Source organism: Gallinula chloropus, assembly GCF_964237585.1.
Source record: "Gallinula chloropus genome assembly, chromosome: 2".
Taxonomy (NCBI): domain Eukaryota; kingdom Metazoa; phylum Chordata; class Aves; order Gruiformes; family Rallidae; genus Gallinula; species Gallinula chloropus.
Genome location: NC_140086.1, coordinates 147,675,904 through 147,703,431, shown reverse-complemented (window position 1 = coordinate 147,703,431; position 27,528 = coordinate 147,675,904).

Below are 27,528 nucleotides of genomic sequence, written 5' to 3'. Positions count from 1 at the left end.
ACATTTTCTCAGACAGTGAGTTGTAATGCACTGCAGCAAAATTCAAATGATTCAGTGCCATGGGAATCTGCACACAAGACCTCTTCCCCTGGGTACCTGCAAAACAAGTGAAAGGCCCGAATGACAGGAAAGAGCCAGGAGCAAAAACTGCACAGACAAGAAGCCATGTCTACTTGGAAATGCTGTGCTCTTGCAGCAACCCTCCCAGGGACTGAACAGCTCAGCAAAGAGACCAATGAGTAGGAAAACTGAGACACAGGCGTGGTCATACAGGGATAGACCAGCAATAACAAGAGCTCAGAGTAAAGCCACTGTAGGACAGGGACTGAGTGGAAGGCCAAGCATCAGGCAGAAGGCAACAGTGCGATCTGCAGCGAGACATGGGGCAGGGCTGGTGCTCAGGGCAGTAGTGGAGAGAAAACTGAATACAGATAAGCAGAAGGCAGCTGGCAAGCACCCAGGAAAACAAAGAAGACATAGCAAGATCTGAGGAATTAACTGATTTGACACAGGAGTGCTGGGGAAGCGTTCGTCTCAGGAAACCAGAGGAGCAAGGCACCAGCCAGCAAGAGGCAGGCAAGGCTGGACTGAAGGGGAGATGCTTGAAAAACAGCAAGGCTGCAGGTACTGCTGGGAGGGAGCAGTAAAAGTCAGAGCCTGGTTCAGGCTATGCAGAGGTAACCAGGCACTCGGCAAGAGCTGCCAACATGGCGACAATAAACAGCTAAGAGATTAATGACCTTCACAAGTCTTGGAAGGAGCATGCATGGCCACGGCGAGGGGCTTGGAGGGGGTACCAGGAACTGCATCTGCATTTGCTTGGCTCAAATGGCTGTGGTGGCTCAAGTTTTACAAGTGTGGGGTCCTTTCATGTTGTTGTCCAGCGCCCAGAACATGAAACACTTAAGGTGAAATCCTGCCCCCACTGAAGTTAATGGGAATTTTGCTTGAGTCTGGTTTCTCTCCGCTCACACTATCTGGTATAAGGAGAGACAGACCCCACCTCAAGAGGGTGGAGGGGGAGGAGGGCGGAAAGGAGGCAAAGAAAAGCACTAGTGCAACTTTGTCAAGGCAGGGTTTCAGGGCTGGTGTCCCTTACTACCAGGGATTGAGGCAGGCCCAGGGCATGCTGAGCTGAACAGACAGGGAGCAGCGCTGAGAGGGGAGGAAAACCCTCAGCACAGAGGGGAGGACATGAAGGGGGAGCCACCAGGAGTATAAAAGAGCAAACTCAATTAAAGGCTGCAGCAAAGAGCTCCCAAATGGTTAAGCAGGACCATCCCCATAGGGCAGGAGGCAGGCAGAAGCAGACCACCAAAAAGGCCCCTCAGCAGCACCAGCAAAGACACAACAGACCTAGGAAAAGCACAGGGATAGGTTTCCTGCATGCCCCTCTGGTGTGTTGGTTTTGCAAAGCAAAACACACTCCTGCTGTACTGCTGGGGGCTGGGGATAACCCCAGGGCTTTGAAAAATGAGCAATGGGTATGTTTACTTCTTCATGGAAGGAACACAACAGCATTACCATCAGGTCTCTATGTATTTCAGCAGGAGACCTGGATCCTATGGGTTAGTAAAAAGCAAGCAACACACGTAAGGAGATAGGAAGATCACACTCAAAATGTAGTTCAGTATCTGGAAGCAGTATAAGACATCACCAGAGAAGTAGCAGCTGCATGCATCTGAGCTGTGCCAATTCCTTTGATTCAAGTGAGTAGTTTTCATTGTATCTTTGGAAGAGAAACTATGGAAGACACAATGAAAGACCTTGCAGAAGAGGTCCTTTCCTTTTAGCTGAAAGCTACAATTGTGATACATACAGTTCCTGATTGTCACAGTGCTGGAAGTGCTGCAAAAAAAAAAAATCAGAGAGAAAGGAAATTCCCATAGTAGAGCTGCCAGTGACAAATGACAGCAGTGCGAGACAAGTATAAAAGGCGGCAGAGCAAGAGAAGTCAGCGGGTAGACCTGCTTAGGGCTTTTTTTCCTCTTTGTCTGGGATGTGTTTTGATGGGAAATGCCCACTTGACTATAGCGACACTTCCCTTCTTTTCCTTCAAGAATGCATGTCTGAAGCTTGTTGCTTGCCTAGAAGCCTCTTGTCCCTCTCTGGCCAAAACGGACATGAATTTCCCAGGAGGCTGAGGTGACTAAGTCCAGCATCTTTGCCCCACAGGACCTGGCAGTGGTGGCAGGGTCTTTATCCCACCACCAGCAGCACCAACACTAGGACTATGGGCTAGGCTGGGCCACCATGAGCTCTTGGCACTGGGAGTGGGCAGGCACTGAGGAATCAGAAATCTTTCAGTTTTCACTCCTCATTCATGTGGGAAGTAATTTCTGGGAAAAAGACTGTGGTTTCTATGCTCTTTCCTCCTGGACATGGAGGAAACCATGTTCAGTGCAGACCTAGCTCCCAGTGCCTCAGGGCCTCTGGGCTATTGAGTTCAGCTGGTAGCCCAATCCCTGTCTGTGTGTGCAGCCTCAGCTCGTTGCTCTGCACCACCACAAAGAGTTGTTCCCAGCTCGTCAGGCTGTTGTGAGGCCTAATTACTGAGTGTTTATGAAGAACCTCATTCATTAGAGGAGCTTGAGCTATATAAGTGCATATTATCATTTAGGACACTTCAAGATGAAAGGCACTTAAGTGCTTGACAAACCGAGAAAGCAAATGTATACAGGAATCACGCCGTTTGCCTCTGAAACGAAGCATCTGGGCTGAGACGTAGCAACTGTTTCAGGCGGCGCGCAAGGCGAGAACGGCAAAACCCCCCAAGGTTCAGCCAAACCTCCTGAAGCAGCAGCAGGGTCACTGCTCCAGGGGCTGGCCCGGACAAGGGGCTGCCAGAGGGACCCCGGCACCGGGGGTGCTGTCCCCATGTTTGAGTCTGAGCTGAGGAGAGGGATGGCTCCGGCCAGGCGCTGCTGGGCTCCGGCCAGAGGCTCGCACATCTGGAAGGGTAGGTCCAGAGGGTTTGCAGCCAAAAGCTTTCCCTTGCGGCTCTTTCCCCCGGAGGAGAGAGGAGGAGGACAGGGATGGGAGAGGTTGTGCGCCACACATTTGCACCAGAGCAGGTCACTTCGGAAGGGCAGGGAAAAAAATCCGCAGTGCAAGTTCAGGGCAGGAAAGATTCATTGAGCCACCCTTTTTATGGCTATTTTGCATGCATAACTTTTAGCTGAAATAAATACCAGTGGATGATTTAAGTCCTTTCCAGCAGGCCCTGTAGCCTTTCAGAGGTATTAGCAGTGTGCCTCCAATAAGGAGTGCTCTGTTTTTCCGTGATAAATCCGTGCTACACCATGCCTCCCACGTACACAAGTACTCAATTTCTGCAGCAAGTGGAGATAGCAATGAAGAGGCCTGGAAGGAAACCAGAAAGTAGATTACTGAGTACTGCAGACCATTTAAAACACATGCTGAAGTGAGAATGAAGCTCTTCAGAGTGTGAGCTACATCCTTGGTTTTGCCTTGCCCAAGCCAGGAGTCTTGAAATGCATATATATATATTCAATAACATTTTTGCCGAGCTCCCAAACAACATAGGATTAGTATGTATTGCTGAATTCCTTTCTCTGTTGTTGTTGTTCAGTTTCATAAACTGTGTACAACAACCTGATGTCAAAGCACCGAGTGAAAAATGTACATGACTCTATTTGGAAGACTTGTAAAGGGAAAAAAAAGGAAGTCTTCTCAGGTGCTTTCTAAGTTGCTAAAGTATGTGTGGCAGTACTGAAAAGCTGACTTTACTCAGCTGACTTGTATATTGGTTCTTAAGATACAGGTCAAACTTCTCTATGTTTATCACATAATAATCATGGGGGTCTTTGCTTCCTGAACATCAGTGCTCAACCTGTGTTTTAATTCTGAGGTCATCCTTTTTTCTCTCACTAATTGCACTCTCAGAGGAGACTTTATCATGTGCACTGTTCACCTGGGCACAATTGCTCGTTTTTTGCATCCTCTGCTCTGATCTCCTGGAGTCACTTTATTACCATAACTTCTAAGAACATGTATGGTCAAATCCAAAAACCTTCATTACCCGTTTTAGCCAGGTTAAAATATATTTTGGCCTGTGTCTCTATTTCATATTTTTCACTAAACCTTTTCTCTAACAACAAGAGCAGATAGAAGTTATTCAAAGCATTTGTTAGGGTCTAGACCAATTATTTTTGTTTAGGAATTATAAATAATCAAATCCTGCTGACAACACTTTATAAGTCAGTAGAGCTTCATGACCGCAGAAAGGATCAGTAGGATTTTCCTCTTTTAACAAACCCCAAGGTGTGCAAGTGCCCATGCTGAGCTGAGTCCAGGGTGGAGGATGGGGAGACCATAGGGGTCACAGTCTGCTGTGTGGGACAGCCAGGGATCTGCCCCCCTGCACCAAAGGCTTTTGGCCTTTGGCTGTTGTCTCTCCTGCTTTTCTCATCCCTCTGTCATGCTCTCAGCAGCCATTGTTGTGAGCTTCCTCTGTAGATGCAGCACAGGGGGACTCTGCTTCTGCTTTGTGCGCACAGGGGCTGGGGCCGTTAGTTATCTACGGGACCATACGTGAGCAAGGCAGCAGCTATCGACAGGTCACCTTGCAGCTCACCAGCCAAACAGAACTTAAGCCTAAAACAATACTTAACATTTGTTGGAATCTGTAGTCTACTTACATCCATCTGTCTGGAAAGAGACCCTCAACTGGGAGCCTGAAGAGTCTTAAAACTTCCTTAGTCCTTCTACTGCTGGATGTCTCCACTCCGGGTGACTCACAGAGGAGGCATTTTGCTCTCTGCACCTCTAAAAGTGAAACTGGGTTTACTCATATTGCTATGTTTAGGACCAAAATTGTTGACACTCTGAGCTGTTCTGATACTGAAATGACTATACATATAACAGTAAGAAATCAATATTACCGAATGCCGTTTTTATGTGAATTTAAGGCTGCAGAAAAAGTAAATCAACCCTTGTCATGCTGTATAAAACCAGACAGCTATTTTACAATGAATGAGCGTAGCACAACACAAGGAGGCAGAATATTGTCTGATTTGTGCAAGCTATGAATATGTTTTATATTTTATTCATAGTTTTTTATGAAAAATGATTTAGGGGTTCTATAATAAAAAAGGATTCTGTGACGCAACCAGTACCTTCAGCATGCTTGGGACCTGTAGCAACTCTGCCAGTAACTCAGTCAAGGACCTATTCTGAGGAAAACCAAGCTCCCTCCAGCATCACTAACATTGAGCTTAATTCATCTGTATTGTCCAGTAAAGTTAAATTTCAACAGTTTAGGATTTCTTGCAGCCCGAGGTTGAGTCTTTTGAGAGCTTCAGTATCATGTAGAAAAGTTCCTGAATATGTACAAGGTGGACACAGAGAAAACCTGATGCCCCCCTTCCAATATGTAGACATTAGCAAGCAGGTGTCTGTGAACAAAGAAGAAAGGGAAGGAAAGAAGAAAGGGAAGGAAGAAAGGGAAGGAAGGAAGGAAGTGAAGGAAGGAAGGAAGGAAGGAAGGAAGGAAGGAAGGAAGGAAGGAAGGAAGGAAGGAAGGAAGGAAGGAAGGAATAGAATGAAAAATCAGACAAAAGGCAAAACGTAGGTAGGATAATAGGGCCAAATGTACAACTAGTGTATGAAGTAGTATTGAACTCCTAAAGCTCTATAAAGTCCCAAAAGTCTGACAATGTGCAGCTCAAGGCACAGGCTGAGTGGCCGTGTTAGCACTGCTGAAGCTGGGAGATATCTAGCTCAGCCTTTAAATGTTGACTATTCTGAATGGAGATATGAGAAACACACTTTATCTAACACAGAGCTTGATCTGATGTGCCAGCTTCAAAAGAACAGCTGCTGCAAGAGCGTTTCCCAAGGGTTGATTAAACATTGGAAGGAAATTTCCAGAGTCAGAATTTACATTGTGGAGAAGTATCTTTAAAAATAAAACACAGTCTAAGTTTGAGAGAATGTTTCTGTACCAGCTGCTTCTGGAAACAGTTGCTCCAATGCAGAAAATATTTCTTAATAATATGCTGTGCTGTTGCATAAGAACAGGAGAAGGATATTAAGTAGGCAGAAAGTCAAAATAAGTAGTCTCTTTTTCTTTGCACAACTTCACAGAGACACAGGAGGGAAACAAGCACGGTAAATTGCTAATGAATGAATGAAATGTTAGAAGTTTTTCTTAAGTGGGAATAAAAGAAATGTTATTCCTTGCTTGTCATAGGCGTAGGAGTAAGGAAGGATGAAGAAGGGAGGTGGTGAATATAAAAGCCTTTCCACATTCTTCAAAGAAACCAAAGAAACCCAGAAGTGGCACTGGGTCTAGGTCTGCTTGAGAGAACAGGGAGGTGTCATGTCATGGTGAACGGTGGGATGGAGAAGGATCTTCATCCTGCTGCACCCTCTAAGGCTTCCCTCCATTGCCAGGACCAAGACCAGTAGGAAAAATTCACATACAGGCTGGTGGAAGGTGCATCCTCAATCCCCCTTCATTTACCTCATTTTACATGGATTCAAACGTGTATGTCATGTTTGTCAAGAAGCTGAAAGATGGTACCAGTCAAAGCAGCATGTAAATCACAGAAACCATTTTCTTTTTGTCAGGTAAGCCCAAGAAGTAAAGGGGAGTCTAATTCAGAGTCTAATTCAATTTAATGGGGACTCTAAATTAATTTTAATGGGGTCCACGCTGCTGTCATACAGACATGGTTTAATCCTGCACAGTGTTTCTCTAATCAGTGCTGGTTCAAATGCTCCTTGAGCACCTCTCCTCAGCATGACCAAGTGACAGAAAGGGACATTTTTCCTAAAGAAAAGGTTTTTTAACCTTTACTGAAAAATCTGCTCCAGAGTACTGCACTAGAAAGTCTGTGAAAATATTCACTGTGTTTTCAGGAGCTAGAAACCAGCCTCCCTTTAACCTGAACAAGACCCTTTCCCAATAGATTAACAGAGGAGTTTGCCCTTCTACCACAGGGTCAGAGCTTGTCAACTCATTTATAGAATGACTCCAGGAGAGCAGACCTTCCTGTGTTACACACACAGAGATTTTGGGGGAAAAAAATAAAAAAGGAAAAAAAAAGAGAAGTCTGTCAGTCTGTGCCTAAGAGCAGGTCATCTTCTGTGCCACTGGCAGTGCTTGCTCTGCCCTCCCGGGAAGAGGCTCTTCCACGGACACTCTGCAGGCAGGACAAGCCATGCCCCTTTGCTGGAAAGTGGAGGATGCTGTGTTTCCAGCTGAGGCAGCTCCACCTTCCACCTGCCTTGTACCCACAGAGCACCGAGACCCCGTCAGGAGACCACCACTATGTGGGAGGTGGAAGTGCTTCAGCAGCTGCTCCTGAGGCAGGCAGCAAATTCTAATTGTCCTCAGTCCGTCAGCAGAGCCCCTTCCACAGCACGCAGGAAACAGCTGAAAAGGAAAGGATTTGCAAAGCCCAGTGTGCAGTTTAGTGCATTCATCCTTGGTTTGCGCCGCTGAGAAAGTGTGTGGCATTTTCTGGGCAGCCAGGAGAAGCTAAATCCTACCTGGTGGAAAGCCACACTGCGGTGTTTCCCAACTTTTCTTAAAATTTATACAGCAAATAAAGCCATTATGGTGATAGAAAGGGTTATTGTCAGGGTATAAATCACTCCTTCAGCAAAACACTGGGAATTTTCCTATGTATTTGTGGAAAGGACTTTAGGACCTGTGTTAAGGCCCTCATATATCAAGTCCATCCCTTCAGTTTTATGACAAAATGAAAAATCTCTCAGAGTCTATATCTGCAGTTGAAGGGCACTAGGAATATTTACCACACAGAAGATGCCCTTAGCATTGTGGGTGATTAGGTTCAAATACTGCAAATCCTTCAAAGATTAATAATAAAGCTTTGCACTCTATTCTTTGGGTGTGAATAAAGAGTAACTTCATTAAAGCCAGTGAATTACAGAAATTATGGGTATGGGAGAAGAACAGGCTGTCTGCACAGACTCCAGGATTTCATCATACCAGTTGGCAGTCTGCTTTCTCACTATGAACCCTTTTTTTGTTATTTTGTCAAGTCAGGCTGAAAGAGATTAAATCCCAGCTCCAATAACTGTTCAATAGTTTAAGGTCTATAAAATATTTATGCACTCAGCAGTTTGTTTCTGCATAATAACTTTCAAAGATTGATAATGTTCCATCTCCGAGGTTTTCAGCTGATGGCGTTAACTTTTAACATGTGCTTACTTACTGCTCCTAATGCTTTCCTTCTCTTCATCTACCTCCAGCATGGCCGAGCCCATGCCACTGGTGCATTGCAGGGAGAGGTGCAAAGAGTGATGAGAAAGGGCTCAGGAAGGATGCACAGCCGAAGGGAAGCTTTTCTGCTGCTGTCGTTTGGGTCACAGACAAGCTGAAAATCAGGGACATGGGGTCTGTTCCTGGGGCAGTGGTGATCCACTTGCTGCTGGACACGGCCGTCAGCTCCAGCAAGGCTGGGAAAACTGGCGTGAGATTTTCCTTTTGCTTGACAAGCCTCTGGCCCCCACAGTTTCAGAGGTTCCCACTGTCCACCACCTCCCCCCCCCGCCAATCTCCTTTCACATTTGGGAACAAATCAGCATTGCATAGTGGTACAAAACATGGTCAGGAAAAGAAAGAGAACCCCTTTTTTGAGGAAAATGAACAAACAATGGACTCAGCAAGTCGTTTGTGGTCTGCTTGGCAGGCCTCAGATCGCTTTTCTTCCCTGGCTCTGCGCAGCGATAGAAGCAGGGCTGCAGCACTTAAGGCCTTGGCACCGTCATCTCAGTTGGGATTTGGAGTTACTCCAGGAGGCCCAAGAAACCCACACCTCAGGCCAAAAGCTGGAGGCTGGGAGTACACGGGGCTATTCTGGAGGCCGGATGATTTAAGGTAGATAGCAACAATTTGAAAATGCCTATTGCCTGGCTACTCCTTCAGCCTCTGAAAATGTTTGTGGGTGGCTCCAAGGTTTCAGCTGGTGCAACAATGCAGTTATTTCTCTTTAGGAGCCTTCTTTTTCCCAGGAAACGTTTCCACCTGCAGAAAGCTCAAAGGAAAAAAACAGTAAATCGTAAGGAAAATCTGCAGAGGCATTTGACCCTCTCAGCCAAGGAGCACAAAAGCTCCTCACTCAGATAATTTCTTCTGAGAAATTAGTTGTATTGGTTATTTCCCATTTTCATGTTGGGATAATGACAAGATCAACAAAGGGTAGGAATGTGTTTGACCCATTTCTAGGAACAAAGCATGTAAAGCTCAGCTATGTCCTTGGACTCATGCAGTATCATCTATCATTTGCCATGGTGGTTTCACAGTTGTGACAGGGTTTTCTGGGTAAGGTTCAAGCAAAGTGTTTAATCTCAGGTGGCTACTAGCAGAACTGCTGTACTTAAGGTATTTTCCCATTCAGATTACGCAGTCTTGGGTTGCTTATTCCCAGAAAATTATGGATCCTGGTGGGTCACTTTGCATTCTGCACATTCACTTTCAGACAATTAGTTTTTTAAGAGAAGGGGTATAGAGTAACATCTTCCTTATAGGTTCCATGAGAAAACATCCACACTAAATGTGATCCTCAAGCAGTGAATAAAATCACCTGTCTAAACAAATACGATACATACAAAACTCCCACTGCTGTGTAATCTCCAAATTATCATCATCATTTGGAAGACTATGGGAAAATCTTCAGCATTAAGGGAGTTGTTGCTTTGCATGTGAAACAAACATCTCTGTGTCATGGTGTCTTGAATCCATACCTTTCCCATACATATGGGAAAAGCAGTTATGCCCAGATATTCCCTACCTTATTCTGACACATTCCGCTGATACTGATTTTGAAAGGGTCAAATCTGTTGTCTGTCATATATATATTACAGAGAAATGTGTTGGGGTGGTTGGACTCGATTTCTGGAGGTCCCTTCCAACCCCTACAATTCTATGAATCTGTGAATATTCCCAGATAGTTCTGTGTTGGTATTCCCCTGATGGAAAATGGAGGAGTTACAAGGACAGTTTAAAACCACCCCACACCCATGAAATGCTTGTGTTTGAAGGCCGAAATAGAGAGGTAATGAAAGCAAGACATGGTTCAAAGGGAAGATGTGGGACATGGTGGTAGCTACAGCATGAAGGCTGCGGTGCTGTCATGCTTACATGCTTACCTTCATGTCTGGATCTGCCTGTTTAGTCCATAGCATTTACCATCGGCTTCTGCCTGCAATCACACATTCCAGGTAAATCCTGGATTGCCAGTACTCTGAAAACATTACACTGGGGTCTTTCGCTGTGAGATAAAAGCAATCTTCTTCAGATAGAAAATATGCATTATATTAATGGAGTTGTCCATAAGGGAAAGACACTGTGAATGTGCAGAAGTCTGTCTCTGATACTAGGAGGAGGAGATCTATGTCTCAGCCCAAATGGCTTTGGGGATATGTGTTATCTGGGATGTTTTCAGTTACAGTGAACGAAAAATTACTAAAGAGACTGACAGTCTCTTACTGTGAGCTCCATGTCTATCTTCTTCCACTGTGGCACTTATGGTCAGTGCTCAGCAAATCAGAATCTCTTTCTGCCTGTTTTTGGTCCAACATTTTTATAGTTCTGGGCAATTTCTAAACTCTCAGTTATGGCATAATTTTCTTGACATTCACTATAAATGTGTGTGCATCAGAGAGAAATGGAAAGAGAACAGGGACTATTTCTCTTCTGGCAGTATTGTTATACCACTCCCAACCAAAAAAGAGAAAACACATGATGATTATAAGTCGTGGCTGTTGTAAATGCCCTATTTTATGTAGCATGCAATAAAAAACCCTTAATTTTTATTATTTTAATAATAACTTTCCTACTAAATCCAAAGGTGTTGACTCACGCCCTAAATAGGAAAACCTCTTTGAGGTTTTGTGGATAAGTGAAAAGAAAAACGGTGTTCAGGATAACACTCTAACATGTATTGGGAAAATAATGGTCTTTAGAGAATTGCTTCAATAATTTCAGGATTAGCATTTGGGCGAGCTGCTGATGTTCAGAAAATCCCTCTTTAGAACAACGAGACTGTGCGTCGGTGGGGAATGTGCTCCACTCCTACAGGGACAAAGCAAACATATGTTCATCCAGAGCAATGACTGTACTCACTTCAGAGAGGTTTGCTTCAAGTGACTCTCATGACTCTCAGTGAATTGTGCATTTCAGCTCCTACCAGACTCTTCTACCACCTTTAATTTCAACTACAGCTTCCATAAGGGTTTCAGAAAATATTAGATACAACAGACTTCAGCAGACAGCTGTTTTCAGGAGACTTGCACAGTGGCCTCACTGCTGGACTCCAGAAAATCTCCTGAAAGGAGGACTACAGTGAAGAGTATCATCATACCTGCATGTGTCCCTCATGGTCAAACAGAACATTGCATGAAGCCTAGGGAAGAGATAGAAACTCTTCCACAAAACTACTTATTTTGAACACAAACCAGACACACTGCATTAAGAGATGGCTGTAAATAAAACTGAAGAGCATTGCTCTGGTTCAAATACTTCTTAGAAGTAGGTAGAGGAGCTGAGTTTGGTTCTTACTGAACTAGTGTCCCAGTGAACAACAAGTTCAATACAGGTGAAGAATGTGCTGCTGCAGCAAAGAAAGCCCACAGGATGCTGAGCTGCATCAACAAGGGCATCAGCAGCAGAGGTAAAAAAATCCTTATCCAACTCTACTCAGCACTTATCAGGCCACAGCTGGATCCGTGTTCAGTTTTGTCCCTGCTATGCAAAAGAGATATGGACAGGCTGGAGAGCGACCAGAGAAGGGCCAGAGAGATGATCAAAGAACTTGGAAGCCTGCCCTATAAGGAAAAGATGAAAGAACTAGGTTTGTTTAGCCTTGAGAAAAGAAGGCATAGAGCAGACCTTATCACCACATTCCAGTATTTAAAGGGTGGCTACAAAGAAGATGGAGTCTCCTTTTTTACAAGGAGTGACAGGGAAAAGATGAGGGGTAATGGGTGCAAATTACTCCTGGTGAGATTCCGATTGGGCATAGGAGGAAAATTTTTCACAATAAGAACAATCAGCCATTGGAATATTGTCTCCAGGGAATCAGTGGATTCCCCAGCATTGGGCCCTTTTAAGATTCAGCTTGACAGGGAGCTTGCTTAGCCCATGCTTTTGCTGAGATAGGATGGACCAGGTAATCCTCGAGGTCCATTTCAACCTGGTAATCTGTGATTCTTTTAAGGCAGAAGAAACATTGGTAGATGCAAAAGGCTGTGAGGCTCAGTTATGTGTTATGGTGCCACCCAAAAAAGACATTTTAGGTGTCTCCAATTCAGGCAATACTAGGATGCAGAAGCAAGAGTTACATTTAGCCTGTGAGAGTTACATCTAGCCTGCTTACACACACAGTGTGTGGGAGGGTTAGGTTCTCAGAAACCCCTGGCTGCTGCTGAGGGAGCTACCTAGAACAAGGCAATAGAAAACAGCAGAGGTGCCACTGCTTTCTGGGAGCTAGGGCGGGCTCAGAGCTTCATGTCACTAGTCACTGACCGGGCATGGCCTGGAAGTAGAAGTCTTCTCTTGATGCTCAGCACACATGTGCGCAGAGCTTGCCAACCAGGTGGCTATGTTGCCCTGTGACACCAGGTTTTACTTGGTGTTTTAGTGGTGGGAGGGCCTTCCAGGACAGAGAAATCTGGTTTCAGGTGCTGTCATTGCCTGAAGGGGTTCAGGCCATCATCTCCTCCTGTGAAGTGTAGCCAGGTGACTAACTTAGGGTAACGGGTTACATGGAATATCATGGAATATCACTGCTTCAGAGTAGAAGTGGACTACAGAGCAATCCAGTGGCCACACTGCCATGGCTTCAGCCCTTTATCACAAGGGATCAGAGCCTTAGTTTAGGGAAGGTTGTTCAAATTGTTTTCTTCTCAAACATATGAGAAGTTAGCAGAAGTATTCGTCTAGTTGCATGGGTTTGAACAACATGGGAATCTGGCCTTGTGGCAGTGAGAGATTGTTCCCTGCAGGATACATTCTGGAACTAATGCAATTTCCCTGCATGTTTGAACGACACACTATTAATATGTATTGACTGCTCACTTAGTGTGATTGTATCTACTTCATTACTAATGACAGTAATGTTGCCATTTAGAAATTTTATTTAAAATTTGCAGCTAAGAGGTGATCCTGGTTTAAACACTGGATTCCTATTAACAGAGCTTAGATCAGAGACAGCCTCTTTGATGGTCCTTGCATGCAACGGAGGATGCTGGATGGTAATCGTTAGCATCTGAAAATCCGATCCAGGCTGCTATAGTGATTGATCCACCCAACGATGAAATGAGCTAGAGTAAAGGTGAAACTCTTTTAGTAATCCTGTGCATTGGCTTCGTCCTACACTACACACAGCCTGTTGAGATCCTAAAACCATACAGAACTAAGACCTGGATGCTCTCATTGTCTGATGTGGTTTTCAAAGAAAGAAGGAGGTTCTGAGACCTGGTTCTCATTGCTCTGGATGATAGATCATGAGTGCACCAAGGAGTATGCCTGCCTAGTCTAGCCGAACAGTTGGCCGAGTCTGCAGCTGCTGAGCTATTCAGGTGTGTCTCCAACCTTTCAAGTGAGACAACAGTTAGTCTCAATATTTCTCCAGAACTACATGGTCAAGCATGTCTGCAGGTGTGGGAAGTAAATATTTGCAAGAAATAAAATACCTCAACCCCATGAAAATTAAGATATCTTCTCTTACCTGCTGCTTTTTTTTTCCTGTGGATGAGTTTTGCTACAGAGTTCATTAGCTGAAGCAGCAGGAAGGTGCTGCCCACTGTCTGCATCCCACAAAAGGTGTTCAGTACCAACTCAATTTTTGTAGCCCTCCACGCTTCAAATCTATGCTCCTGCTAGTAACAGCCCTCCTCCACCTGACAGAGCCTCACAGTGTGCTCTGAAATTTTAACTAACATCTCACATGCCTATTAATCTCTTGACAAATCAAATAAATTAATGGTGAAATGAAATCTTGTGCCATAAGTGGATGCGCCTTGTAAGGCCTGACTCAGCAAAAATACATTGAGATGTCACTCCAGCAGGCATTGCCAGGATAATAGGGGACTTTCTAATAGGTGTTCTCTCCTTCTTCAGAGTTTCCTCCAACACTGGAGTAAGCATTTTACTGGTCCTGCTGACTCACACCTTTAATTAGGAAAGAGCAATGTTTTCTGTTCTCTGAATAATATGCTTAAATAAAATGTTACAAGTACTCAAACATATTAAAATATTTAACAAAATATTCCATAATTTAATGTCATATATATTTCTTGGCAGCAGTGAACTCCAAGAGCCTGAAGCTGTAATTGAACAATAAATTTAAACCATGATTTCAGCCCATGTATTATAGATGTGTTTGGGGTCTTTACAAAGCTCCTTGCTGATACTGTGTCATCAGAATTCCTGTTCTTCAAACAAGCTCTTTCTGTGTGTTTTTTTTTGTAGACAAGCCCTGGTATTGCAGCAGTAATGCCTGCAAAGCCATATTTGACTGTAATTTTGAGGTCTTAACATGTGGAAATTGGATAAAGCTATGACGCCCTTTCCTTCAAAGCTGAAAATAGCCACTAAATTTATTTTTCTGACCTGTGAGGGTTTTTGGTAGGTTATTTTCTGGCTTTTACAAATACCTTAATAGTTTATTCGCATAGAGAAATGGCCTTCTGCACACCTTGCTACAGCTTGATATTTAGAATATTTACCCTTCCAATCCTTCAGAGATCTTTATCCTCTGCTTATACAATCAGATTTAATCATTACAGATGCTCTGTAAAGATTATTGAAAATATTATTCAGTGGCTATTCAAAAAGCTAAAAGAAGTCTCCTTTTCCTCTAGCCCACTGTGGGTGAAGACCCAAATTCTGGGTCTGTGCTGGATCTTTAGCCAAGTTAATCCAAACTGCCTCCGTTCAGTTTATGCAAAGTATCTCTAGCTCTGGGAAATGCATTTGTTGTTTTGCAAACACGTATGCTTAGGTCTGGATTCAACTGCTCGCCTCGGTAGCGGCAGAGCAATATGGCAAAGGAATAAATTCAGAGTCTGCTTCTGCTTGTGTTTTGGCTGGTGCTTCTCCTTGAGGGCCTCGGGAGAAACTGCTCTGCGAAATGTCATCTGTGCCCATGCCATCCGTGGCACATGAAAACTGACAAAAAAGAAGTGCCAAGCAATGAAGGTTGCCATGTCCACATTAGGGGGAAAAAATAGCTACTGCTTTTTCTTACTGAGGGATTTGGGAGAGCTCTGCTCCAAAACCTGTCCCTTGAGGTTGACCATCTGTTGTTACTGAACCTGTTCCAAACCCCCTGTTCCTGAGCATGACTGTCGAGAAACTTGTGGTAAGACAGCCCTGGCAGTCTGGACACCCTGAAGTCTCCTGTGACCCTGCGCTGCCTGGTGCCCGGCCGGTGAGTGGTGACAGGCTGCCCAATTTGGGGCGGGTACCTGTCAGCACAGGCTGCTCCAGTGGCTGTACCAGTCCTGTGGTCCAGGCCGTGATTCACAGGAGGTTTTTATAAAGGTGCTTCTGATGGGCCCTGTTCATCCAGAAGCAGAGTGTCATATGTTACCTCTTCTTGCTTTGCCCATGTAATGTGAATTTTGCCTGGGAAAAGGGCTGGTATCTGATTTCTACCAGCTTTAAGCTCCATAATTTAAGGGCGGTTTGGAGACTCCTTCCCACTCCAGTAAATGAAAACTGGAAAACTCTTGTGTTAGGCTGCTGTTACTGAGCAAATTCTCTATTTTGAAGATAGCACTGGGTCTGTATGAAGACCTTTTGTTCCCAAGTGCATGAGCTCATTTTTGGTACTATAGGTTTTCATTCCTTCCCTTTACTTTAGCCCCGGGGGCCATTTACTTCTTTTTGTATGGTGATCTGCTATTCCTCTGTATTCATGATGTTCCCTAACATTAGGTCACTAGCTAATTTATCAGCACAGTTCTAATGGTTTTGACAAGGTCATTATCAAAATATTAAGACTTTGGAGTCTCGCCTAGTAACCTCCTTCCAGCCACATACTTCTTGCAGGATTACTCATTGCCTCCTTTTCCTTCCACACTCCTATCTCTAAGCCAGCTTCTTACTCACCTTTCACTTTCCCAATTGACCCCTGCTTTTCCAGTTTAAAGAACGGATTTTGATATGACCTATAGCAAAAGTGCAGAGAGTTTGACTGGAACATTTTCTTTATTAGATAAACCTAATGTCTTATCAACAGCAATCTGGCAGAAGCTACCTTAAAATCACTCCTGTTGTGTTTTATCACATTTTCCCCTCACATTCATGTCTTTAATTACGATTTTCTTCAGAATCTGTTTAAACCCTGAATACCACTGAGACAGACTAATGAGTCTAGACTTGATCTGAGCACTTTGTTTTCCTTCTGAAGCACCCGTCTTGCCATTTTTTGTGCCAGTTTTTTTCAGAACACGGGGATGAGATCATCCAGTTTCTCTGAACCAAGTGCATTGAACTCCTTGAGTTTTGTTTCCACCATGATTTCCAGCTCTCTTTCCCATCATCTGTCACCCTTGTGGGAAACTGAGGCAAAGTCTGGATCCACAGCACTTCACTTCTGTTTTCCTTCTGCTGAAGGACTTCTGCTCTTTTGCCTCAAACTTTGAGACCAACCTCTGCTTTCCTTTGACAATACTAAGATTGGCTCTGTTTCTCTCTTCTTGCATATCGCTTCTCTTTCTGATCTTTGTATAGGTTTATTCTCTTTCTTATGGCTCTCTCTCCACTCTAGTTTGGAATGGAAACCTGTCTTTTTGCATTTTAGCTTGTTTGGAATACAGATTTCTGATATAATTTTTGACATGCTTGTCCTGAAAATATTTCTTTCACCTGCAGGCTCAGGACTCAGCGTAAAGCCCAGCCCACCTGACTGCAGGAGGGTGTGGGATGCAGCTGCAGCAGGCAGGGGCAGGGGGACAGTGTTTCAGCTCTGCTGAGTACCCAGACTTCTCTGTTGGGGTTGCAACGTGCAGGCTGGAGGAACATGGGCAGAAGCTGGAGAACAAGGCAATTGCTGCAGGTGCCTCCTGGAGGAATCAGCCCCCATGCTGTGATCTTGCCATGCTCCCAGGTGCCTACGCACTACTCCATTCAGCCCTTTACTTTGAAACGAATGCAGAAACCCTGGTAGAGTATTTTCTCAGTCACTGGTGCTTTGTTTGGACATGACAGAAAATGAGAAGCAGGCAGACACCACAAGGTTCACCCAGCTGTGGGGTGGGCATGAGACATGAAATAGTCATGAACCAGGCTCTTAACCTAACCCACATTGTCTGCAAGGATTATTGCAGATGATCATCTCAAGCCTCCCGACAGGGAAAAAAACAGGAGTTCATGCTGAAACAACACCCCATAGGCTGCAGGTCAAAGCTCAGGGATGGCCAAGGTGCATCCAGTGTAGTTCAGGATGAGGAGGAAAATAATATACTGGTGCCATTCTTGATGTAGAAGTAATCCTGAGACTGTCTTGCTGCTGCTTTGAATGTCTCAGGGCCTGTGGCTGGGGAGGACATTGGGAGGATTATAAATATGTTCTCAAGCCCTTTTTTATCTTAATCATCATCATTATTTTGGGACTGGGAGTCGAGATGCTAAAGAAGCAGTTCTTACTATTGCTAAATGACTTCCCTACTTTCAGTCCTTTCAGGACTCCTGGGCAGATTAAGAAAAAGTTTCCCGCAGTGAAGCAGCACAAAATATCCCAGTGGTGTGACAGATCTGGTCCTTTCCTGGATTTTTGTTCCAGCATTTGAGTCATTTATGCCACAGCCGAGGTCTGGGATGACTTTAATTCTGGGGTTTTGGTCTGTCTGGGTGTCTAGCAGTGTATGGTAAACGAGCGAGGTGGGAGGCAGGCTCGGCAGGCACCTGGCGCTGTGCTGGGCACCGACACTGCAGCCAGCACCTGCCCTTCCCTCAATGCAGCCCTTGTTAGTTCAGAGATGAAAAACAGGTTCCCATCAAAGCAGTGCCACTTGAGTGCTCAGGAGCTTCTGCAGAATTGCTGGTTGTGTCACTTGCTGTAAACACAGCTTTACTAGGTTTTAAATGTGGTTTGGGGTCACCCTGGGGTTACAGGTAGGGTTGCTGTTGGTGCGGGTCCGTGGGTTCCAGTCCTGTGCTGTAGGTCCCAGATGGTGCATGCCGGTTCTGCACACACAAAGAGCTACATCTGAGTGAGCATGGGGAAAACGCACATGCAGGGAGTGAGGCAGGCAGTGTCCAGGCCTGAAGCACCAGGCTTAGATGCTCTCAGGAAAGTGAATACTGTGAAAGCAAAACTACTATGTCCATGCAGCCCTGCAGTGGTCTTTCTGTCAGCGGACACAGCAGTGGCCAAACAGAGGGAAACATCTGTTCCATAGACAATGCACTTGTGTTTCAGCATCAGGCGCTTTGGAAACATTCATTTGGAAACAGACTAAAAGTGTTTCTAATCTGTAACCCACTGTACAATACAGAGACTTCATTAAAAGTCATGAAAGCTGAAGTCCCATGTGATATGAACTGGCACTGAAGTGAGCGGGGTCGTGTTGACCTATCCCAGGTGAGGGTCTGACCCTAGAGCCTTTAAAACATGATAGTGTCCAGATCTGGGAGCCGTGCAGCACTGAGGGCTTCTCTCTTTGTATTTCTTATTTTGGAAGAAGGCATCTTTCTAAAAAGCCACTATTGCCAAAAGGAATGAAAAAGTACAGCATGCCACTCTTCACCAGGAAAATCTTACACTGAGCTTTTAAAATGTTTCCGTATCTTCTGTGATCTTTGGATGAACATTTACTGATAGGGTAATACCCAGACTGTTGCTGCTGTGATGGAAAGTGGATTATTTTTATTTTTTAAAAGCATCTGTGTTTTTATTTCAGCGAATTAAACTTTATGTGTGTCATTGGTATGTTTTAATCACAGGATCATTTTTGTAACACAGTGGAAAGTCTGAGATTTTCTAACATGTAAAAAAAGAATCTCAAGGAAGAATGAATGATAAAATGATTTAAAAAGTACTTTATGTAAGAGAGAAAACAGAAACCCCACAGCAGTGTCTTATATAAAAGTAGCAGCAGGAAATTCCATGACAGTTTCCCTGGGAGGGAGAAGTGAACAAACTCTGGTTGCATAAAACTGTTTTGCTGTTTATTAGGTTATTATTTCTTTGTCCAGTGCAATAGCAGGCCCTGTTTGATAAGTAGCACAGGCTGAGAGCTGTGAAGATGACGGAGTTTGAATTCTCTGAAATGAAAACCGAATAAAATTCTTTAGTTATTCAGAGCCATTGGACTAGAACATCATAGTACAGAATATTACATTCTATCACAATTTATTTACCTTTTAAGCAAATTTATTGCTCTGTTTATAAAAAAACCCAAGTCCTCTACTTGTCATATTTGATCATACACCGTATTCTTTAATGCCAAGTGCATCGCTGTGAGTGCCTGTAATTTGCCATCATCCCTGAAGATGTTCTTGAAAATGAGATGTTTCATCTCAGTGGTCATACCCTGCTGACATTTTTAAAATAAATAAATTATCAGTTCTGTAGTACTGTTGTCAAGGTTTAAGAGGAATTTACATAGAATGCTGTGCTTCGGTGGGAATTGTCAAATCTTAATCTTCCAGTAAGGTACAAAACTATTATTAACATATCTCTAGGTAATGTTGTTTAGTGCTAATACTCGGTGGAATATACTTTTCATTAAAATATGAAAGCAGTCCAAATACATTTTACCCTCAAGCATAATATTAGCTATGCTGTTTCTTGGAATGACTGCAATACAGAAATTAATCTAGTCTTACTTCAAATGACTTTTGTGTCACCGTACAAACTCTGGATTCTTTTCTGGGTGGCAAGATGAGTCGAGGTGGGAGAAAAAAAAACAAACCTTGCAAGCAAAGCCAATAAAAATGTGTATTAAAGCCAGACATTTCAAAGCAACAAGGTCTTCCCAGTGAGGTGCAATGAAGCTCTTCTGCTCTCTGCAGCACATTTTATCTGATCTAGACTCGCTCTCTAACACATCCTGTTTGGTGAACGTTTATCTCAGCCTCCTCACATGAATGAGCTATGAGAGTATAAATACGAAGCTCCAGTTGGCCCTGGGATGTGACAGGGTGATTCCCACTGTGAGAAGAGCAGGCACCGTATTTGGCAGAGTATGAACACACAGTCCAGGGCTGGGTCCCTGCAGCTCCCTCTGCCAGATGGCTAAGCACAAAGACTGCACAGGTTGTTGGAGCCTTCCAGGTACCCTTTAGAAAACAGAAATCCCTCCTTCGTATATCCACAAGAAACATGAACAGTTGCAGATTAAGAAACACAGTACATATGAAATGACTGTAGGGTCTGTTTGCAGCAAAAGCAGCCCTAGAAGTTTGTCGGCAACAGGCTGCCTTCAAGGGCTTCAGGGAAAACTTTGGGAAGTGGACAGGATAGCTTATTGCCATGTGATTAGGGAAAGGATAAATTACAGTATAATGCTACTTTATGTCAGGAAAAGTTTCTTCCTAACTGACAGCTTTATCAGTGCAAAACTGGTGTGTGTGAATTCAGACTCATCAGAAATAACAAATGGGAGTAAATGGTTAATTTTCACCTCAGCAAAAATTTAACAGTTGGATTAAATCAGAATGGTGTTCTAGAAAAAGGGAAGAATAAAATGTCTGTTAATTATGTGATCAGAGATGTGGCAAAAAGTAAAAGACAAGCAGAGTGCAAAATTTGCAAGGAGCTTGAAATACATGAAGACAGACCTACAGGGGGGAAAGTTGTCCCAAATAAACCCAAGGCTGGGCAGTGTTAGCAATGGAATCATTACTGGCCTCTAAACACACCTTGACCAGTCAGAAAATAAAACCCGTAGTGAGGGAGCAGCTCGTAAAGTCTTTGCAGAAAGAGTAAATTTACATGGAAATGTAGTTTTGAATGTCCTGAAACTGTGAGTTCAGCTTGAGGCACTCAAATAGTTTCACTTAGTTTATCTTTCTTGGCAAGAAGATAGGGAGAAGGGATGGAGGAAGGAGCCAAAAAGGGGAATCCTTCTTTGTTTTCTACCTCACCTTGGTCTTTTTCGGGACTTGGGAGACCCAGCTTACAGTCCTTTCTCCTTCTGATAGGACCAGACCTCGCAGAGATGTACAAAGGGTTGGCCATTAAGTGCTCAAGGAGACTCTCAGCTTCTGCACTGAAATATCAATGGGACTGAGACCTCAAGAAAGTGTCTGACCCAAGGGCTAGTGGGTCTTCCTCACACTGTCTCTACAATGATTTAAAACTTGCACAAAGCAGAACCGTTTCAGCAACAGAGGAGCCTTGGAGAAGGTTACAGGCCACAAGGTTGGAGACCTCCTTCATGTTTCTCCTGTAGATCAGGACATGAACTGAGCTGATGCAGGTCTTCCTCCTCTCCTGTGACCTCTCAGGTGATGGCTAGGGAAGAATGCTCCTGCCCCTACCCCAGGTTAGTATTTCCACCCTGCACAGAACACACAAACCACTGTGTCTCCTGACCACTGTCCATCATCTTCCAGCAAGAGCTTGATTATGCATGCTGGGAAATGGTGCAAACCACATTGCTCCTCTTTTGTAAACTGCACATGGAGGACTTTATGAGTCTGAGTAATAAATACAGCTTTGGGCAGCTCCAGAAAGAAAACCAAGATGGTCAGGGTGATCTCTCTGAGGAAAGTGCAACCAGAAGTGACTGGACATGGCCTGGAGGGGGTACCTGAGGCTTGGGGTCAGGACAGCTCTGGGTCCTCTGCATCATTTTTTCTTATTAGAGCTGTCTGGGCACTGGGGTGCTGCTGGGCATCCTTCTAGGCAGTGGGAACTCAGACCCCATGTGGGGGTCGGGACTGCCCAGCAGCTGCCATGGCACTGCCCAACTGTGGCATTCCTGGAGGTCTGATAAAAAAAATTACTTTGTGTTTTGTGGAATAAAAGGAAGGGAGATGAAAGAGGGTCCACTTCTGCAGGGAAGAACAAAATTAGGAGTTCTGTACCCAAGGGACAATTTATATTCCAGACTCTCAAAGGTGTAGTGTCTCAGGTGGCCTGGTTTTCACCATGATCTTTGGGAAGAAGATCGCTGTCCTCGGATGTTGATCAATACCTTCCCGAAACTAACTTAAAAGACAAATTAAATATTTGACAAAAGAAAATGCCAGACTTCCTTTTTCCTTATTTTTCCTCTGCTGCTCTGAGTGAACACTTCCAACTTCTCTTTTAAAATCTCGCAGCCTACAGCGTGCAGTAATAGCTCATTCATTATTCAAGGAACTGTTTCTGTAACTGGGTTAATAATAGTCCTCATAGCTAAGTACAGTAGTCTAGCTGGTAGAGTTAAAGTTCCCACAGAGCTTTTGTTTTCCTCAGTTTGCAATAATATTCCCAATAAAGCTGTTCATGAAAATGACTGTGCCACAGCAGCTTGTGTGTAACAGCCAGTGAATTATTATAACAAGATTTGTTAAAACTGCAGAGGACGTTTGTAGTAAGATCATTTTCCTAAATGATATTTTTAAAAAAATTGCTGAAAGCTCTAATTTCAAGTTATGCTGCTTTCTGTGCTGTGGTCAGTTCCAAGAGCTGGCCAGGTTACTCTACAGGTAGTTTGTGATTAAAAAGCTCAGAGAATTTTCCCTCACATGAAGCAGACGCCAAGTAGAAGCATTCAATATGGAGCTCACACTTAAAAGAGGAGCTAAGGGCAGTTTTTTGAATCAAATACTTCAGTGCATGGAAAATAGAGAAAATCACTAGAGTAACAAAGCACAGGAATCTTTATAATTTGATAAGGACATATCAGTGTGACACACATAGGGGTAAATTAGGCATCTCTTAAATGTCCAGACTTCTCTGAGTTAAAAAACCCCCACACTACATAAAGGCAAGATGATGGATATAATTTATTTAGAGTGTTGAAAAGCTTTCAATAGGATTCTGCCCATGAGACTACAAAAGAGGTCCAGTAACAAGAAGGTGAGGCAGAATCTTGTCCTGGATTAACAACTGCTGAAGAGACAAGCTGGCAGTGGGAATACATGTCTGAAGCCTGAGGTTGAAAAATATTAAGAGTGAAGTGCCCTAAGGATGTCTAAAAGGACTATTTTTTATCTATCCATATGCAGGTGACTTTTTTGTACATATATTACACAAATTTCCTTCAGTTCCTATGAGGATCTGTTTACAACAGATAGGAGACAAATATGGACTTTCAGATAAGGAATTTACCCGTTAAGTTGTTTAGAGATTTTTAGAATTATATCCTACGTCTTAAGGATGTGATCATAGTTTTGGTGGATTTGCTAAGTACTGCATTCCCTAAGAACACTAAGAATTAGATGAACAATGAAATGTCAAAATATGCTGCTGATAAAAGCTTGATCAGAAAGGAAAAGCTGCAAAGGATTGTTTGAAACACCAGACAACTCTAATACCACCAGTGGTTGTCCTAACATGATGGCAGATGAACTTGAACTAAAAGGTAATGCATTTGAAAGAAATAATTTAAACTACTCTGACACACTGATGGCTTCTGAATTAGCTGTAATCTCTGGGGAAAAGAACTGAGCATTATTGTGAGCAGCTCAGTGAAGATACTAAGCAGCAGAAGCAAAAAAATGTGCTCAAGACACTGAAGTGGGGGAATGCTTTGAGAAGAGAATAAAACCGTACCTACCCCGGTGTGCAGGTGTGGCTGCACGTGTAGCCACATGTGCACAGAAGGGTGGCTCATCAGCCTCGTTACTGCGTGCAACCTGAGGTGCAGCACGTAAAATGCAAACTTGATAAAAGAATATGTGAATGATTCACATTTCCTGAGTGAGTAGATGGGCTGAGGATGATGAAATCGGTCCCTTGCATCTACAAAGTTGTCCAGTCTCTCTGGCAATGCACCAAAAGTTGGGAACCTGGAAAGATTTCATTTGGCATTAGGGGTGCCTGAGCACTCAGTCTCCTCATTTGCATTGGCCCTGCTGTTTCTCTGCAGGATATTTCCAATTGCTTCTGCCAAAGTTTCCCCCCTCTGTCTTTTTCCAACCAGGATCATGGTCTATCTTGCCTCTTATATTTATTAATAATTGTCATACTTATGGTCTGGGTTCATAAACCCATATGGAAAAGTGAAACGGTGTGAGAATTCATGAAAGATCCGTGCATGGAAGGGCTGAGGGATAAAGCTGGAGGAGAGCGATGCCAGTGGACGATAAAGAGTGAAACAGGAGTCAGGAGGCAGAAGAACCACACAGGAACCCCCATCCAGGCTGGATCAACCTCTCAGATGGCCTCTCTTCAGCAAAGTTTTTCTCTGCCTCCAGGTCTGTGGTGCACCAACATCCCTGATGCATCATTTTACAGTTAGCTTCCTTTTAAGATAAATAAAGAAGCTCATAACTCTGTGGTTTAGTTGCAGTTTCTCTGGCTTGACACAACAAGATAACCTCTGCAAAATGCAAACTGAAGCATGGTTATCTTTGCAACCAGAAGGGCTAAACACTTCATTAGCTTTTAAAATGAAAGCTTAGGTTCCGGGGAATGCAGTCAAATCTTCAGGAAGGACCTAATTCTTCCCACATTTTCATGAGCACAGAGGATCAACATCTTTACCAGTCAGCCGCTCTTGTTCTGCCTGTCCTAGAAAACAAGGAAAAGGGGATGCTTGCATTTACAAGGCGACACACTTAAAGCAGATAAAGAGAACCATGAATAAGTAGGGTACAGCAAACCTGTGGAATTCACCGATGAAAGTTTTTCCTGTATTCTGCAGGATTAGAAAAGCACCAGCAGTTTATACAAGTAATGTTTGCAGCTGCACTTGTTACAGCAGCTGCAAATGATGTTAAGGGCAAAAATGTTTTCCCTTGGAGCCAACACAGGCCTGGCCTGGCATAGTGGGATGGGTCGGCATTAGGAGGCGTACCCTGCTGTGTGACCCTCCTCATTTGTTACGCACCTCATCCCAGTGGTGTTTGTCGGGCCTTTCCCAGCAGTGGTAACACTGAGTGAAAACCAGTCCTCGTTAGAAAAGGAAGGGAATTGTTTGCTTTCGCACCAGTAGAAACAAATCTGAAAACCTGACTCCTCAAGTTTAAAAAAAGCAACACGAAAAACCCAATGAAATCTGCACGTGTTTGGTTTGATAGTCACGGTGTGTGAGCGGTTGGTGTCAGCAATATTGAGAATAGCTCCTGGAGCTGTCAGGAGTTGTGAGGAGTCTTTCCACAGGCTTGGGGAGGTATGAATAGCTGCTCACACTGGGGAGAGACTGAGACACCAGAGGGAAGCTCTATGAAAGACAAGACACCAGAGGGAAGCTCTGTGAAAGACAAAGTAGCTCTACATCTCTCTATTCGAAAATTCTCTGAAGAAGGCAGTGAAAAGGCTCTGAAAGAAGCTCAAATAACACAGCAAACAACAAGGGAGGCTGCGTTTCAAAGGACTGCTGAGAATGAAGATCAATAGCCCCAAGAAGGAAGTCTCAGTCCTGCACAAGTGCAGGCACAGACTTCTCCGTGCTGCATTATTTCATGCTTTGAACATGTGTTCACTTGAAGGGCATGAGTTTCTGATTTAGTGGGACAGCTAAAATATTCAAACAGTGGGAAGAAAGTGGTCATTGGCCAAGTTATCATGGTAAGGACATTCTTGTGTAAAGGTTATGAGCTCTTTTCTTCCAGAATTGCCACTTAGGAACCAGCAAGACGTAGACAGGGTGTTAGATTAGGGTGCCCATGTCCCCGTGGATCACCAACAAGGACATCTAAGACCTCCCAATTCTGAAACATCATAACTTAGGAGCTGGATATGTCCTTTCCTGTTAAAGCAAGTGAGGACCAAAGGGTTTTCTTCTTTTAAGTTCTTCAGCAAAAAGCTAACGAGGAATCGACATAGGATCCCATTTTGAAGCATAACTCAGATAAAACCCAGTAATTGAAGCCAAGTCAATGGGAAATGTCATACTGGCTTTCATAATGCAAACCATGCACCTGTGTCTACAATGTCATACCCCATCAGAAGATACAGTGGTGGAGTCTGATAACGCGCCAACATCACACAGCCACATTGCTGCTGGATGTACTGCACGAGGTGTCAGCATCCTGCCAGACTTATTCCCTGAATAGGCATGGCTGATGTTTCCAGGAGCTGTAAGACATCTAGGAGAATCGCCAACGGGGAGCAAAACCAATGCTGCCAGTAGCAGGATGGGATAGTGCCAAATTAGTACAGAAGTTCCTGTATGTGCCAAATAGCTTTCTAATTACACTGCGATCAGCAAGACAAAACTGTGTCTCTTTAAAAACATATGTCTGTATTCACAGTGGGTCTTCAATGCAGAAGGGGAATTTAGAGGCAAAATGGCAAATAAGAAAAGCTTGTTTGTCTTCAGATCTGTCAGGGCTTCCAGGGTCCCAGTACATAAGACTGATGCCCTCCACTCCAGGGAGGGGAAAAGCGAGGACAAAGAGGAGGTGGGATCTAGCAGATTAGAAAGTGGTGGTACTAATTCAGTGTATGGGCACATGTTGAAACATATGTGACTCTGGCAGGTACCTTCTCACTTAACATGAAACAAAAACATTTAGGGTTTTGTTCAGCTGCTTTTAGGTTAAATAGCATCTTATTCCAAACACAGCACTGGACCACCAGGGCCAATTCTTTTTATGCTTTTGATTTCAGTGTCATTGTCACCCCAAATGAATGCAGAACATATTTTTAAGAGTTGAATAAGCTGGTCCGAATTACAAGGGTGCATCTGATACTCATTAAAAAGAGGATACAACAGCTTTTGGAACAGATAGTAGACTCTGAGGAGTACATCATGGAGGAATTTACAAAGAATGAAAAGTGAATCATGCTGCTGTAGAAATAATTATTCAAATACGGGGTAAGTAAAATTTCATCTGGATCCTCAGAGCTCTCAGTACTCTCTCAGAGCTTCCTTGAGCTCCTCTAACTGGTAATGTAGCCACCATGCTAGATAAAGACAAAACAATAACCGTACATTTAGAAATAACCCTAATAGCAATATTCAGTATGGCCACTGCTATCTCTGGGCATACAGGATTTGTACAGGACTGCTTGGGTGTAGGTATCATATACCATACCCAAAGCCACAGTTCTTCAATTCCCAGTGTGCTCTTTATTCTGCAAGGTATCCGTGTAGATCCAGCACCTTGCAGCTGATCCATGCATACAAAATAGAAGACATTTTTATTTTATTTTATTTACTTTTTGCAGCTTTTGTCAAATTCCTTACTAACAGTTAGTATGTACCTGCAGTACAAGGTTCTGGGTCCTCCATAATTAGGGGGGCCTAATTCAGCGGGCCACCACTCCCCAGATTCAATGTGTAGTGCTCTGACAAGCAGTTTTCTTTGAGATTTCAGGCATTCCAATATTTTGGGCCATTTATTATAGAAGTCTCCTGGCTTCTGTTTGAGAAAAAAAAAAACAATTTACTTCAACAGGAGGTAGTCCCTTATGAGAT